The following is an 18,103-nucleotide window of genomic DNA, read 5'->3' on the forward strand; positions in this document are numbered from 1 at the left end:
TATTCATTCAGTTAGTTTTTTTTGTGGCGTATGAAAAAAAAAAAAAACACGGATATGACTCTGTGTCCTTATGTCTGTTCTGCAAAAAAAAAAAATAGAACATATCCACATTAGGGTACATTCACACGACCGTATTTTTGGCTCTGCATCCGTTCCGCAATTTTGCGGAATGGGTGCGGACCCATTCATTTCAATGCTGACAGCACACAATGTGCTGTCCGCATCCGTAGATCCGTTCCACGGCCCCTCAAAAAAGATAGAGTATGTTCTATTAGGCATTTCTATCATGGGGCCGGCTACATTCACACGGCCAGTATCCATGTTTTGCCGATCTGCAATTTGCAGACCACAAAACACATACGGTCGTGTGAATGTACCCTTATGGACAAGGATAGGACTGTTCTATTAGGGGCCAGCTGTTCCGTTCCGCTTAATGCAGAACGAACATGGGCAGTATCTGTGTTTTGCGGATCCACAATTTGCGGACCACAAAACAACAACGGTCGTGTGCATGAGCCTGTACACAGCAGAGTACTAACTGGCCGGATGAGATGCCTCAGACACAGAGAAGGGGTGGGTGGGGGTTACCGATTATGTACTGAGGGTAAAGAACCCCAAAACACCAGGCAATAGATGCCCCAAATTGCCAGTTTTGTGGCACAAACACATTAGTAAATTTTGGTCTCAGTTTTTTTGGTGGTGGGGTTTTAATGATCTGTGAAATGAGAATTTACCATTAGGGTCCTTCCCTTAGAATGAATCATTACCTACTTTATCTAATACAGATACAGAGTAAACCACCTTGTAAAAGTTGAAAGTGAATGAGCTAGAAAAGGACAAATTCCAGGAGGTGTTTTTTTCCTATGGGCAGACGTGCCTTATGTAGACATAGGGGAGAAAACAGAAAAACGAAATTTACGAGGTGCACAAGGTCCAAATAGACAGGCCAAACAAGACCTGCAGCTGCCAAGTCCGTCCCTGCGTCCAGCTATGGCAGCATACAGCGGCCACAATAACCGAGCACCTATAAGGCTAGGGTCACACACTGGGTTTCTGAAACTACAGTATAGTTACCAGCAATATTTAGGCTTTGTTCACATTTGCTCTACAACGGTCATAATAATAAAAAAAAAAAAGAACAGAATGCAAACCAAAGATGAAGCAGTCATAAAATGGACACCAACAGCTGGTCTGACTGCTGGGACCCCTACAGATCCTGGGGGCTCTATCCTAAGTCCCCCACTTGAATGAAGCAATGGTCAATCAAGCACACTACTGCTCCATTCACCGCTGTCTATGGGTCCGATGGACAGAGGTCAATCATCCATTCACCGCTGTCTATGGGTCCGATGGACAGAGGTCAATCATCCATTCACCGCTGTCTATGGGTCTGATGGACAGAGGTCAATCATCCATTCACCGCCGTCTATGGGTCCGATGGACAGAGGTCAATCATCCATTCACCGCTGTCTATGGGTCTGATGGACAGAGGTCAATCACCGCTCCATTCAAACAGGGACCTTCCTTCTCGTTATAGACGGGCCCCCAACAATCTAGCAGTTCTTCCCTATTCAATGAATATATAGTTTTATGGAAAAAGTGGAAATTTATTCACTCATATCTCTGTTCTTTCTGAACTTAAGTTGGCTACCTGTGTACAGCTATCAGTGACTGACAGCTGTCTCTGTATACACACTTACACAGATAATACTATCAATCACTGCTAACATGTCCCCTATGTACAGCTATCTCTGTTTACATATACACACTTACACAGGGAATACTATTAATCACTGATAACACAGCCCCGTGTACAGCTATCAGTGACTGACAGCTGTCTCTGTATACACACTTACACAGATAATCCTATCAATCACTAATAACACCTCACTTGTGAACAAGTCAGAAAGAGAAATTTAAATGTATAAATTACAAGTCTTGCAGAATCTTTTCCCCCGAAAACTATATATCAGTCTGCTCAGCTCCTCCTGCTCTATAACATGCTGCCTGTAGATTGCTGTGCATTTCGTTATGACATGCTCCCTTTAAAAATAATTAATTACTACACCCATTAAAGTCCTAAAATAAGAGCATCTTATGCAGGAATATAATAACTACAAGTCGCCGGGAAGTGACCTATAATCAATGCATAGACTAAAACCAACAGGATGATCTGAATGGTTGCTGCAGGTTTGCTACAATCGCTCATCGCTAAATCCACAAGCCCTCCATTCATTCAGACATTACCTCTCGGTCACTTCTTCTGTGGCCTCTTGCAGGCCGGCGACACAGCACCACACATGAAATGCAGCAGCTAAATATAAAAGCTGCTGAGCTGTGCGGCTCTGGAGGCTGGCACGCTGCCCTTCTCAAATAGCAAAAGGGCAAAAGTGAGAGGCACTTGGGATAATGAACTACTTCTAGTTAGAGGACTCATGTTCAGACCCCCCCCCCCCCCCCCCATCTAATGTGTAATGGAGAAGGGGGGGGGGGTCCTGTTTCTCCTATGACATATGGATTGGGCATTGTTCCCAAGGGAGATAAGCCACTGTCAGAGGAGTACGGCACACACATATACAGCGGCAGTGTACAGTGCCGCACACACATATACAGCGGCAGTATACAGTGCCGCACACACATATACAGCGGCAGTGTACAGTGCCGCACACACATATACAGCGGCAGTGTACAGTGCCGCACACACATATACAGCGGCAGTGTACAGTGTCGCACACACATATACAGCGGCAGTGTACAGTGTCGCACACACATATACAGCGGCAGTATACAGTGTCGCACACACATATACAGCGGCAGTGTACAGTGTCGCACACACATATACAGCGGCAGTGTACAGTGTCGCACACACATATACAGCGGCAGTGTACAGTGTCGCACACACATATACAGCGGCAGTGTACAGTGTCGCACACACATATACAGCGGCAGTATACAGTGTCGCACACACATATACAGCGGCAGTGTACAGTGTCGCACACACATATACAGCGGCAGTGTACAGAGTCGCACACACATATACAGCGGCAGTGTACAGTGTCGCACACACATATACAGCGGCAGTGTACAGTGTCGCACACACATATACAGCGGCAGTGTACAGTGTCGCACACACATATACAGCGGCAGTGTACAGTGTCGCACACACATATACAGCGGCAGTGTACAGTGTCGCACACACATATACAGCGGCAGTATACAGTGCCGCACACACATATACAGCGGCAGTATACAGTGTCGCACACACATATACAGCGGCAGTATACAGTGCCGCACACACATATACAGCGCCTGAGTCTGTGGGACAGTGCGTCACTGTGACCGTCCGTGCAATGTGGTTACACATTTTTTACAATGGGGGGGGGGGGGGGGGGGGGGGAGTTTTTTTGACACTCGCCCTGAGAGAAATTTTACCTAGAAACTGCACTGAATGTAACTCCCAATATGTCTTGTGCGATAATCTGGGAGGCGCATAAGGCGGTAATTAGGGGGGAGTTTGTCGCACTGGGATCACATGTTAATAAGGATAGAGCGAAAAAATTTACGGAACTTATATCCCGTATTGCTAACTTGGAATCATCGCATAAACGCTCATATGCGCTTAAAGATCTGGAAGAATTAAAAGCCGTGAGACGAGAGTTGCAGGAGTTATTAAATATCAGGGCGTCCAAAGCCTACTTGAAGGTTAAACATAAACACTATGTTCACGGGAACAGAGATGGCAAGATAATGTCTGCACTTATTAAAAAACGGGAGGACCAGGTCTTTATTAAACGCATGAGGTCGCAAGAGGGATCCCTTGTAACGGATACTCAAAAGATATCTAGGATCTTTAGAGATTACTATCAAGATTTATATAATCTTAGGAGTGAGGAACAGAATGATGTACAGACAGCGCGTAAGGGGAAAATAGATAACTTCTTGGGGACATTGAACTTGCCGGTTCTTAGTGACAACTCTAGATTATCACTGATGGCCCCTGTCACCTTAGCTGAGGTAAAAAAGGTCCTAAACACGACGCCATCTGGCAAGAGCCCGGGACCTGACGGACTCACTGTGGCTTATTACAAAAAGTTTTTTTCGGTCCTAGGCCCGCAACTAGTGAATTTCTTCAATGCCTTGTTGAATGGTACACCCCTAACTGACAAGCTCTGGAGGCACACATAGTTGTACTACCAAAGCCGGGCAAAGACATTGAGATCCCCTCTAGTTTCAGACCAATATCTCTGCTAAACGCAGACGTGAAACTGTGGGCTAAACTTCTAGCCAGCAGGCTCTCCCCTTTTCTACCAGGGATTATATCTCCTGAGCAGTCTGGCTTTGTGGGGGGCAGGGAGTGCAGAGACAGCACCTTCAGAGCCTTGCAGGCCCAACAATTTGCCTTGAAAAAAGGAAAGAAGCTAGTACTCCTCAGCACTGATGCTGAAAAGGCATTTGACAGAGTTGATTGGGAATATATGAAAGCCACACTGTTGAAGTTTGGGCTTCCCCCTCAGTTCGTGGAGGCGGTTCTGTCTCTGTACTCTAACCCCTCTGCAAGAGTGCAAGTAAATGGAGTTCTGTCACCCCCCTTTGAGATTTCAAACGGGACACGTCAGGGCTGCCCACTTTCGCCCACATTGTTTATTTTATGCTTGGAAACATTTATACAATCCATGAGACAAGACCCCGAAATTATAGGGCTTAAGGTGGACAGAGATGTGCATGCAGTTGCCGCATTTGCGGACGACATGCTTATCTTTTTTACAAACCCTGAAGAGGCGCTGCCGGCTCTACTAAAGAAATTAGAAATTTACGGCTCCCTGTCCAATTTTAAAATTAATCTTTCCAAAGGCACGGCAATTGGCATTAATATTTCCCTAACCTCTGTAGCAAAATTCGAGAGGGATTTCCCATTTAAAAGGCATAACTCACATATTAAATACTTAGGAATCAACGTAACAAAAGATCCTGGCCAACTTTTTCAACAGAATTATCCGCCACTGCTCTCAAGTATCAAACAACAATTAGCTGACATAAAGATCCCCTCTTCTTGTCATGGATGGGTAGAAAAAAACTTATTAAAGACATACATTTTACCTAAATTACTATACACTATGCAGACCTTACCTATACCTCTACCCCTATCTTTTCTAGCTCGGATACGTAGCTTTTTCGCCTCTTTTATATGGAGTGGAGGTAGACCCAGACTGGCGCACAAGGTCCTTACTAAACCCATTTCTGGGGGAGGCTTCGGACTCCCTGATGTGGTAACCTACTACAAGGCAATTCAACTCAGATTACATTCCGAAATTAGTAACCCCCACAAATTCCAAGTTAGGGTGCAGGATAGCCAGAAACCTATTGGGACCGGGGGGTGTGGCGTCCTTATGGGATCCCAAACCAGTGACGAGTAGAAGTGTAGATAAAAAAGGGCTTGACCCACTGAAGGGAGTTATAAACACATGGTCTAAAAAATCACCGTCATTACGTTCTTCCCCTTGCATTTCCCCGTTCACTCCCATTTGTTATGTTCCATATTTGACAATGCAGGGTTTTCAAGATGATTTAGGTCTTTGGAAGGCGTTAGGCTTTGAGGCTATAGGGGATGTCTTGAAACAACGGTGTGTCCCTACTAGGGATCGACCGATTATCGGTTTGGCCGATATTATCGGCCGATATTGAGGATTTTGAACGTTATCGGTATCGGCATCTATTTTGCCGATATACCGATAACGTTTTGGGAACACAGAACGCGCTGCTCTCAGCGCGTTCTGTGTTCCCTCCGCAGCACCGGGGAGAAGGAAGCAGTGTCTCCTCCCCCTGTGCTGCCGCTGCCGCCAATGACAGAAGAGAAGACAAGAGGAGGGGCGGGGCTGTGGCCGCTGCGCCACCAATGAAGATAAGCCTTTCATTCATTCATATACAGGAGGCGGGAGCTGGCTGCAGAATCACATAGCCGGCTCCCGGCCTCTATGAGCGATAGCTGCGGTCCGCGGTAGTTAACTCCTCAGGTGCCGCGGATCGCAGCTACCGCTCATAGAGGTCGGGAACCGGCTATGTGATTCTGCAGCCAGCTCCCGCCTCCTGTATATGAATGATTGAGAGACTTATCTTCATTGGTGGCGCAGTGCGCCCCCCCCCCCCCCTCCCCCCAAGCCCCCCAGTATTAATCATTGGTGGCGCAGTGCGCCCCCACCCCAATCCCGGCCAATAGTAAAAACATTGGTGGCGCAGTGCGCCCCCCCACCCAGTATTACTCATTGGTGGCAGTGGCCACAGGATCCCCTCTCCCCTGCTCCGAGCCTGGGGCTCCGATCGGTTACCATGACAGCCAGGACGCTATTGAAGCCCTGGCTGCCATGGTAAGCTCCATGCTGCTGTGTGCACAAAGCACAGAGCAGCAGGGACAGTGTGAGATCCTATTCACCCTGATAGAGATCTATCAGGGGGAATAGGACAAGGGTTCTAGTCCCTAAGGGGGCTAAAAGTTAGTAAAAAAAAAAAAAACACAAAAATATTAAGTATAAATGAAAAAGACTTATAAAAAAAAAATACACATTAACAATAAACAAAAAAATACACATTAACAATAAACATATTAATTTTCAGCAGATTTGTGTAGGAATTTTTTTTTTTCTCAAAAATGAAAATTCCCAGAATATCGGTATAAATTATCGGCTATCGGCCTGAAAGTTCACAAATTATCGGTATCGGTATCGGCCCTAAAAAATCAATATCGGTCGATCCCTAGTCCCTACTATTCAAAATTTGAAAGTACGTTTTCCTCGCATCACTTGGTCAACTATACACTATTCTCAGTTCTTGAAAGTATGCAACCAATACTTAGCAAGTACTCCTAGTAAACTTGATCCCACCTGGTATGACATGTTTCTATCACAGCAGGCAGGACAAAAAAGGGTCAGTTTCTAGGTTATACAACAAATTGTTAGATGACGTAGGCTCCAATAGACCCTGGTTCATATCCCAATGGGAAAAGGAGATGAGTATCACCTTTGACGATAACACAGTAAATAAGATCTTATGTCACTCCCATTGATACTCCAGATGTATTAGGATACAGGAGAACGCCTATAAACTGGTAACTAGGTGGTACAACACGCCAGTCAAACTTCATGCCATGGACCCCACATACTCGGATCAATGTTGGAGATGTAGGGATTCTACAGGTACTTTATTACATATCTAATTGCTGATCCCAATGTTTTGGCTTAACACAAAAATACCAGGGCTGGTGGATTGGATCAATAAGGTACAAGAGATCCGCTTGATGGAAGAGATGTCTAGCTGGGAGTCCCTGTCCCATGACAGATATTTGCTGATGTGGTCTCCATGGCTGAAGTGGCAGGCTAAACATCAGAATGACCTGCTATCACCGTTATCACCCAGGCCTAGTAGTGTCGAATAACACAAGAGGTTGGTCTTCTTGTGTACTCAAACAATATGCATAAATCGCCTTAGGAGTTTTCTTTTTCTATGTTCCTCCCATTTCTAGATGCAGCCATTAACAGTATTTGTAATTGTAATATACCTATAATTGTAACCCTCTAGCCATCGCAATTTGCTTATGTCATTTGCTTGTGTCATTATGCAAATATATACAAATGTAATTCTTGCGAACCAAAATTATGTATCATGAGCAACAAGTATCACATTGTGGATGTACTATTATGTTATTTCCTTTTCTGTTAATAAGGATTTGATTACTGTCTTTACAAATGCTGAAAATCTTAAATAAAGATTTGTTAAAAAAAATCTCTGTAAACTGCCGCAGTATATGTGTGTGCGACACTGTATACTGCCGCTGTATATGTGTGTGCGGCACTGTACACTGCCGCTGTATATGTGTGTGCGGCACTGTACACTGCCGCTGTATATGTGTGTGCGACTCTGTACACTGCCGCTGTATATGTGTGTGCGACTCTGTACACTGCCGCTGTATATGTGTGTGCGGCACTGTACACTGCCGCTGTATATGTGTGTGCGACTCTGTACACTGCCGCTGTATATGTGTGTGCGACACTGTACACTGCCGCTGTATGTGTGTGTGCGACACTGTACACTGCCGCTGTATGTGTGTGTGCGACACTGTACACTGCCGCTGTATGTGTGTGTGCGACTCTGTACACTGCCGCTGTATATGTGTGTGCGACACTGTACACTGCCGCTGTATATGTGTGTGCGACTCTGTACACTGCCGCTGTATATGTGTGTGCGACTCTGTACACTGCCGCTGTATATGTGTGTGCGGCACTGTACACTGCCGCTGTATATGTGTGTGCGACTCTGTACACTGCCGCTGTATATGTGTGTGCGACACTGTACACTGCCGCTGTATGTGTGTGTGCGACACTGTACACTGCCGCTGTATGTGTGTGTGCGACACTGTACACTGCCGCTGTATGTGTGTGTGCGACTCTGTACACTGCCGCTGTATATGTGTGTGCGACACTGTACACTGCCGCTGTATATGTGTGTGCGACTCTGTACACTGCCGCTGTATATGTGTGTGCGACTCTGTACACTGCCGCTGCATATGTGTGTGCGACTCTGTACACTGCCGCTGTATATGTGTGTGCGACTCTGTACACTGCCGCTGTATATGTGTGTGCGACTCTGTACACTGCCGCTGTATATGTGTGTGCGACTCTGTACACTGCCGCTGTATATGTGTGTGCGGCACTGTACACTGCCGCTGTATATGTGTGTGCGACACTGTACACTGCCGCTGTATGTGTGTGTGCGACACTGTACACTGCCGCTGTATGTGTGTGTGCGACACTGTACACTGCCGCTGTATATGTGTGTGCGACACTGTACACTGCCGCTGTATATGTGTGTGCGACTCTGTACACTGCCGCTGTATATGTGTGTGCGACTCTGTACACTGCCGCTGTATATGTGTGTGCGACTCTGTACACTGCCGCTGTATATGTGTGTGCGACTCTGTACACTGCCGCTGTATGTGTGTGTGCGACTCTGTACACTGCCGCTGTATGTGTGTGTGCGACACTGTACACTGCCGCTGTATGTGTGTGTGCGACACTGTACACTGCCGCTGTATGTGTGTGTGCGACACTGTACACTGCCGCTGTATGTGTGTGTGCGACACTGTACACTGCCGCTGTATGTGTGTGTGCGACACTGTACACTGCCGCTGTATGTGTGTGTGCGACACTGTACACTGCCGCTGTATGTGTGTGTGCGACACTGTACACTGCCGCTGTATATGTGTGTGCGACACTGTACACTGCCGCTGTATATGTGTGTGCGACTCTGTACACTGCCGCTGTATATGTGTGTGCGACTCTGTACACTGCCGCTGTATATGTGTGTGCGGCACTGTACACTGCCGCTGTATATGTGTGTGCGACTCTGTACACTGCCGCTGTATATGTGTGTGCGACACTGTACACTGCCGCTGTATATGTGTGTGCGACACTGTACACTGCCGCTGTATATGTGTGTGCGGCACTGTACACTGCCGCTGTATATGTGTGTGCGACTCTGTACACTGCCGCTGTATATGTGTGTGCGACACTGTACACTGCCGCTGTATATGTGTGTGCGACACTGTACACTGCCGCTGTATATGTGTGTGCGACACTGTACACTGCCGCTGTATATGTGTGTGCGACTCTGTACACTGCCACTGTATATGTGTGTGCGACACTGTACACTGCCGCTGTATATGTGTGTGCGGCACTGTACACTGCCGCTGTATATGTGTGTGCGACTCTGTACACTGCCGCTGTATATGTGTGTGCGACACTGTACACTGCCGCTGTATATGTGTGTGCGACACTGTACACTGCCGCTGTATATGTGTGTGCGACTCTGTACACTGCCGCTGTATATGTGTGTGCGACTCTGTACACTGCCACTGTATATGTGTGTGCGACACTGTACACTGCCGCTGTATATGTGTGCGACACTGTACACTGCCGCTGTATATGTGTGTGCGACTCTGTACACTGCCGCTGTATATGTGTGTGCGACTCTGTACACTGCCGCTGTATATGTGTGTGCGACTCTGTAAACTGCCGCTGTATATGTGTGTGCGACACTGTACACTGCCGCTGTATATGTGTGTGCGACTCTGTACACTGCCGCTGTATATGTGTGTGCGACACTGTACACTGCCGCTGTATATGTGTGTGCGACTCTGTACACTGCCGCTGTATATGTGTGTGCGACTCTGTACACTGCCGCTGTATATGTGTGTGCGACTCTGTACACTGCCGCTGTATATGTGTGTGCGACTCTGTACACTGCCGCTGTATATGTGTGTGCGGTTCTGTACACTGCCGCTGTATGTGTGCGCGGTTCTGTACACTGCCGCTGTATATGTTGTTAATGCCCATGTTGTTTGGTTCTAGACTTCTAATTTAGGAGGTGTTATTTTTGTCGCTGAAAATAAGGCTTTATAAAAAGGTAAAAAAAACGGCTCCTAAATTCCAAGGAAATTTGTCAAGCCCTGCCTTAAGGACACCAGAGGGGAGACTTATCAAAGCCGGTGTGGAGGAAAACCGACTTCGTGCCCATAGCCACCAATCAGATTCCACCTTTCATTTTTCAAAGCAGCTCTGAAAAATGAAAGGTGGAATCGGATTGGTTGCTATGGGCAACTAAGGCTACTTTCACACTTGCGTTAAAAGTTTTCCGGTATTGAGTTCCGTTCTAGGGGCTCAATACTGGAAAAAAAACAACGCTTCCGTTTTGTCCCAATGCATTCTAAATGGAGAGCAATCCGTTCAGGATGCATCAGGATGTCTTCAGTTCAGTCACTTTTACGGTATTTGGCCGGAGAAAATACCGCAGCATGCAGTATTGAAATGTATTAATGCTGGATCCGGTACCAAGTGTTCCAGAAAAACGGATCTGGTTTTCCGGTCTGCGCATGCGCAGACCTTTACAAATGTGAAAAAAATAAATACACCCGAGAGACGGATCCGGTATTTCAATGCATTTGTCAAGCTGATCCGCATCCGGGTCCGGAAACAAATGGTATCCGTTTGCACACGGATTTCCGGATCCTGCAGGCAGTTCAGGCAACTGAACTGCCTGCCGGATTCCTCTAATGCTAGTGTGAAAGTACCCTGAGCCAATTTTTTGTTCCACCAGTTTTGATAAATCTCCCCCAGATGTGAATGGAAGCTTAGTGGAAGTGCAATACGGGGTGCAGAAGGGATAACCATCGCTCATATGAATATTTGGCTGACCGCTATCTAGGGTGTGCTTGTTCACCTTGACGTTAGGCTCTGTCCCATCAGATTTCACTTGCCCTTGAATATACACTGCAAGAAAAAATACCCGGTGGACCCACTGTAAGTTAATAAAAACAGACTCCCCAGGGATGCTGTAAAACAGAACTTATGAAGCCAGTGTGAATACAGACCAATGTATGTATCAAAGGCTATATATGGGAGCGGGGAGACTTGTAGATCTTCTTTCTCATTGGTTTTGTGGCTTTCAGTTATAGAAATCTTCTTATGAAAACACATAGGACATGCAACTATATATTTTTTTTAAAGTCACAGCAAGGTATGTAATGTGACAATTTTACATCAGGTCCTGGTTGGCGTTGATTTGAGCATAATTAAGCGCCAATTTAAAAAGGCGCACGTAATAAATGTGGCAAATACTATACGCCTTGATAAATGAAAGGAAACATTTTTAGTAGGGATCGACCGATTTTTTAGGGCCGATACCGATAATTTGTGAACTTTCAGGCCGATAGCCGATATTTTATACCAATATTCTGTGAATTTTCATTTTTGGGAAAAAAAAAAAAAAAAATTCCTACACAAATCTGCTGAAAATGAATGTTTATTGTTAATGGGTATTTTTTTTTTTTTTATCATTTATACTTAATATATATATATTTTTTAACTAACTTTTAGCCCCCTTAGGGACTAGAACCCTTATCCTATTCACCCTGATAGAGCTCTATTAGGGTGAATAGGAGCTCACACTGTCCATGCTGCTCTGTGCTTTGTGCACACAGCAGCATGGAGATTACCATGGCAGCCAGGGCTTCAATAGCGTCCTGGCTGCCATGGTAACCGATCGGAGCCCCAGGCTTAAATTGCTGGGGCTCCGATCGGAGGAGGAGGGGACCCTGTGGCCACTGCCACCAATGATTAATACTGGGGAGGCGCACTGCGCCACCAATGTTTTTAATACTGGGGCGGGGGTGGGGGGCGCACTGCGCCACCAATGTTTTTAATATAGGGGTGGGGGGCGCACTGCGCCACCAATGATTAATACTGGGGGGCTTGGGGGGGCGCACTGCGCCACCAATGAAGATAAATCTCTCATTTATTCATATACAGGAGGCGGGAGCTGGCTGCAGAATCACATAGCCGGCTCCCGACCTCTATGAGCGGTAGCTACGATCCGCGGCACCTGAGGGGTTAACTACCGCGGATCGCAGCTACCGCTCATAGAGGTCGGGAGCCGGCTATGTGATTCTGCAGCCAGCTCCCGCCTCCTGTTCAATTTGAATGAATGAGTAAGTCAACATCATTGGTGGAGCGGTGGCCACAGCCCCTCCCCTCCTCTTGTCTTCTCTCTTCTCATTGGCGGCAGCAGCAGCACAGGGGGAGGAGACACTGCTTCCTTCTCCCCTGTGCTGCGGAGGGAACACAGAGAGCGCTGAGAGCAGTGCGATCTGTGCTCCCCATACGTAGATGCCGATACCGATAACGGTCACAATACTGAATATCGGCCGATAATATCGGTAAAACCGTTAATCGGTTAGCCCAAAAAAGGCGAATTAGTGAAGAATTAGTGTTTTGCGTTGCACTGTGGTATTTGGTTCTGCTTTGGCGGTATTTTGTATTACACTGTGGTATTTGGTTCTGTTGGGGAAGTATTTTGCGTTGCACTGTGGTATTTGGTTCTGTTGGGGAAGTATTTTGCGTTGCACTGTGGTATTTGGTTCTGTTGGGGAAGTATTTTGCGTTGCACTGTGGTATTTGGTTCTGAAGGGGCGGTATTTTGTGTTGCACTGTGGTAGCTGGTTCTGCTGGGGCGGTATTTTGTGTTGCACTGTGGTATTTGGTTCTTCTGGGGCGGTATTTTGTGTTGCACTGTGGTATTTGGTTCTTCTGGGGCGGTATTTTGTGTTGCACTGTGGTATTTGGTTCTGCTGTGGCGGTATTTTGTGTTGCACTGTGGTATTTGGTTCTGCTGGGGCGGTATTTTGCGTTGCACTGTGGTATTTGGTTCTGCTGTGGCGGTATTTTGCATTACACTGTGGTATTTGGTTCTTCTGGGGCGGTATTTTGTGTTGCACTGTGGTATTTGGTTCTTCTGGGGCGGTATTTTGCATTACACTGTGGTATTTGGTTCTGCTGGGGCGGTATTTTGCATTACACTGTGGTATTTGGTTCTGCTGTGGCGGTATTTTGCATTACACTGTGGTATTTGGTTCTTCTGGGGCGGTATTTTGTGTTGCACTGTGGTATTTGGTTCTGCTGTGGCGGTATTTTGTGTTGCACTGTGGTATTTGGTTCTGCTGGGGCGGTATTTTGCATTACACTGTGGTATTTGGTTCTGCTGTGGCGGTATTTTGCATTACACTGTGGTATTTGGTTCTTCTGGGGCGGTATTTTGTGTTGCACTGTGGTATTTGGTTCTGCTGTGGCGGTATTTTGTGTTGCACTGTGGTATTTGGTTCTGCTGGGGCGGTATTTTGCATTACACTGTGGTATTTGGTTCTGCTGTGGCGGTATTTTGCATTACACTGTGGTATTTGGTTCTTCTGGGGCGGTATTTTGTGTTGCACTGTGGTATTTGGTTCTGCTGGGGCGGTATTTTGTGTTGCACTGTGGTATTGCTGTCCTCATTTACTTGTGTTACCCCACCTTCTGTCAATTTGAACCCTCCTACAACATGGAGCCACTTTTAGTCTATTTCCAGGGCCACTTTAAGTTCCCAGCCCGTCCCTGCCCCCACACAGACAAAAGTTGAATACGGACACAAACCTCTTGATAAATCTCCCCAAATGTGGATGAGACTGGAACATCTGCCCAATGTACCATAGCAGCAATGTGTGAATATGGCCTAGGACAGGGATGCTCAACATGCTGCCCTCTAGCTGTTGCAAAACTACAACTCCCAGCATGCCCTAATAGCTGTAGGCTGTCCAGGCATGCTGGGAGTTGTAGTCTTGCAACAGCTGGAGGACCGCAGGTTGGGCATCCCTGGCCTAGGAGTTTCTGAAGCCTTTCCCTGTATTCGGACGCTTGTCTATACAGGGGGAGAGGTGGTTCTTTCCCTTCAGGTTAATCACCTCGCTCGGAGAGAAGAAGATCTGCAAACAAGATGAAAACGCGGAGCCTCTGGCAGAACACGGAGGACACTTCACAGCACATTCTGTCCAACCGGTTTGTTGACAGCTTGTATTGATCTGTGTAAAGGTTCATGGAGAGGACGTAGAAAGTGAAATAACATTGGGGTACGTACGACTTTTTGATCACTTCGTATTACACTTTTTGTGGGGCAAGGTGACAAAAAGAAAAAATGTCTGTCTTGGTAGCGGTCTCGGAGTGGGTCATGTGCTAAGGGGTTGTCTCACTTCAGTAAATGGCGTTTATCATGTAGAGAAAGTTACCGTACTACAAGGCACTTACTAATGTATTGTGATTGTCCAGGTTGCCTCCTTTGCTGGCTGGATTCATTTTTCCATCATATTATACACGGCTTGTTTCCATGGTTACGACCACCGCTGCAGCGCAGATACGAGGTGGTCAGGACGGGAGTTGCTGCGCATGCGTGCCTATGTGCTTTCCCACGATCCCAGCCATCAATAAGGACAGCGCAATTTCCTATAGAGTGCAAGCACGACCACCGCTACTGCTGGATTGCAGGGTGGTCGTAACCATGGAAACGAGCAGTGTATAATGTGAAAAATGAATGAAGCCAGCAAAGGAGGCAATATGGACAATCACAATACATTAGTAAGTGCCTGGTAGTAACTTTCTCTACATGATAAATGCTATATGCTGAAGTGAGAGACCCCCTTTAACCCCTTAAGGACCAGGCTCATTTTCACCTTAAGGACCAGGCCATTTTTTGCAAATCTGACCAGTGTCACTTTATGTGTGAATAACTTTAAAACACTTTGACTTATCCAGGCCATTCTGAGATAGTTTTTTCGTCACATATTGTACTTCATGACACTGGTAAAAAAAAAATACTAAATTTAACCAAAATTTTGAAAAATTTGCAAATTTCCAAGTTTCAATTTCTCTACTTCTATAATACATAGTAATACCTCCAAAAATAGTTATTACTTTACATTCCCCATATGTCTACTTCATGTTTTGGATCATTTTGGGAATGACATTTTATATTTTTGGGGATGTTACAAGGCTTAGAAGTTTAGAAGCAAATCTTGAAATTTTTCAGAAATGTTCAAAAACCCACTATTTAGGGACCAGTTCAGGTCTGAAGTCACTTTGTGAGGCTTACATAATAGAAACCACCCAAAAATGACCCCATTCTAGAAACTAAACTCCTTAAAATATTCAAAACTGATTTTACAAACTTTGTTAACCCTTTAGGTGTTCCACAAGAATTAATGGAAAATGGAGATAAAATTTCAAAATTTCACTTTTTTGGCAGATTTTCCATTTGAATCCATTTTTTCCAGTTACAAAGCAAGGGTTAACAGCCAAACAAAACTCAATATTTATTGCCCTGATTCTGTAGTTTACAGAAACACCCCATATGTGGTTGTAAACCGCTGTACGGGCACACGGCAGGGCGCAGAAGGAAAGGAATGCCATATGGTTTTTCGAAGGCAAATGTTGCTGGACTGGTTTTCTGACATCATGTCCCATTTGAAGCCCCCCTGATGCACCCCTAGAGTAGAAATTCCAAAAAAGTTACCCCATTTTGGAAACTACGGGATAGGGTGGCAGTTTTGTTGGTACTAGTTTAAGGTACATATGATTTTTGGTTGCTCTATATTATACTTTTTGTGAGACAAGGTAACAAGAAATAGCTGTTTTGGCACCGTTTTTTTTTTTTTTGTTATTTACAACATTCATCTGACAGGTTAGATCATGTGGTATTTTTATAGAGTAGGTTATTACGGACGCGGCGATACCTAATATGTCTACTTTTTTTATTTATGTAAGTTTTACACAGTTATTTCATTTTTGAAACAAAAAACAAAAAAACATTTTAGTGGGCGATTATCTTGGGTAGGGTATGATTTTTGCGGGATGAGATGACTGTTTGATTGGCACTATTTTGGGGTGCGTATGACTTTTTGATCGCTTGCTATTACACTTTTTGTGGTCTCAGACCGCAGGGATCAGAAACTTCTGAAAGTGGTCTGAATTGACCTGCATTTTGCAGCGATCGCCGATACAGGGGGGGGAGCTCACAGGACCCCCCCCCCTCGGCATTGTCCCAGGATACGCCCTGTGTCCTTAAGAGGTTAAGGCCTTGAGCACAGGACCGTATCAGTTTTGCCCGGTCTGAAAATTGCAGATCTGCAAAATAAAGATACTGTCCATGTAGCATCTGCATTTTTTTTTTTTTACTTCAATGGGTCTGTGGGCTGCATTTTGCAGCCAAGTATAGGACATGTGCTACCTTTTTTGTGAAATGGACATATTTGTCATAAAATAACTCACCACTTGGAAGAGGGAACGGGACATCGGGTCCAACACATGGACATAATGTAAAAGCGGAGTGAAAACTACTCCAGTCAGGGGTTGGAGTAGTTTTTACTTCAGGAGCATGGACTGAAGTACAGGGAGAATTTGTTCAGTTTTTTCCACGCGGGTGCAATGCGTTTTGATGCGCTTTTCACGCGCGTGATAAAAAAAATGAAGGTTTACAAACAACATCTCTTAGCAACTATCAGTGAAAAACGCATTGCACCCGCACCCACTTCCGGATGCAATGCGTTTTTTACTGAAGCCCCATTCACTTCTATGGGGCCAGGGCTGCGTGAAAAACGCAGAGTATAGAACATGCTGCGATTTTCATGCAACGCAGAACTGATAAGTGAAAATCACTGCTCATGTACACAGCCCCATTGAAATGAATGGGTCAGGATTCAGTGCGGGTGCTATGCGCTCACGTCAGAGAGGGGCCTATGGGTGGCTGCACTTGGTGCAGATTACGTGAGGGTTTTCCGTGCGGATTTTCATCTCATGTACAATTGACCTGCCGTGCGGCGCTTGAAGTCTGCAGCATGTCAAGTGTAGGCAACGTAGTTGCCGTATTTGTGGGAGGGGAGGCTCCCGCTCTTACTATTTAAGGCACCTCCGTGCTCTTCCCCCCTGGCGGGTTCCTCCACTAGTTCCGGCTCGACAGCGTGTGCGTCACTTCCGGGTCACGTGGTGGATCGCGTCCGACGGCCGTCGTCCTGCGTACAGCATCGCTCATCTCCCCACCTGCAGCAGCGCTCATCACCGCACCTTCAGCCGCTCCCGTCCGGCAGGCATCCCGGCACAGGTAACGGGCGCATGCCCCTGGTCTCCCGGCCCACGTTCAGGCGGCGGTCGCCTCGGCAGCCGCACTTCTCCTCGCCGGGCAGCCATGCTAACGGGCGCATACAGCCGACAGCTTCCTCCTAGCGGCGGTACCACTTATCTAGTACACGTCCCAGACCGCAGGAGGGTGCTGTCGGCTTCGCCATTGCCGTCTTCGAATGGCCCACCACGCACTTCCCAGACTACTGCCTCAGGCGTCGCTCCAGTGATAGCCCCAGCGTGCTGCCGGATATCATACCCCCCGGGTTATAGTACCCACGCAGTCACAGGGTGCCCGGTCCCTCCACCACGTGTGCACAGTCGGGGGTCAGACATCATGTACACATGGCGCACGCGGCACCATATCGCCACATTCCGTTTCATCTGTTCGGCGCTCCGCAGCTTCGGTGTCGCCAGCCGTACCGTTCTTGATACCACAGTATGCAATTCAAAGCATACTCACGCTGGGCATTCGTCGTTTTTCAGCTACTAGTACCGCGCACCCCGCGCGTGCGCAGCGTACGGGCGCACATACTTATCTAGACGTCCGATTACGGGCATTCAGTTGTCAGTACTGGCTATAT

The 18,103-nt window shown here is 46.5% G+C and overlaps 1 protein-coding gene across 3 annotated transcripts in view; it reads right to left on the reverse strand.

Annotated features, from left to right (window-relative positions):
• Positions 1-18,103, reverse strand: part of SLC37A4 (solute carrier family 37 member 4) — a 63,207-nt gene that overhangs the window by 35,273 nt on the left and 9,831 nt on the right. Inside the window, exon 1 of one of the 3 annotated variants that reach the window (XM_040425402.1) lies at positions 2,248-2,349. The exons of the other annotated variants lie outside the window; for them this stretch is intronic. The gene's annotated coding sequence lies outside the window, so the exon portion shown is untranslated. Of the gene's footprint in view, positions 1-2,247; positions 2,350-18,103 lie in introns of those variants that run through there. 3 annotated transcript variants of the gene reach the window in all.

This window comes from Bufo bufo, chromosome 1 (assembly GCF_905171765.1).
Source record: "Bufo bufo chromosome 1, aBufBuf1.1, whole genome shotgun sequence".
Taxonomy (NCBI): Eukaryota; Metazoa; Chordata; class Amphibia; order Anura; family Bufonidae; genus Bufo; species Bufo bufo.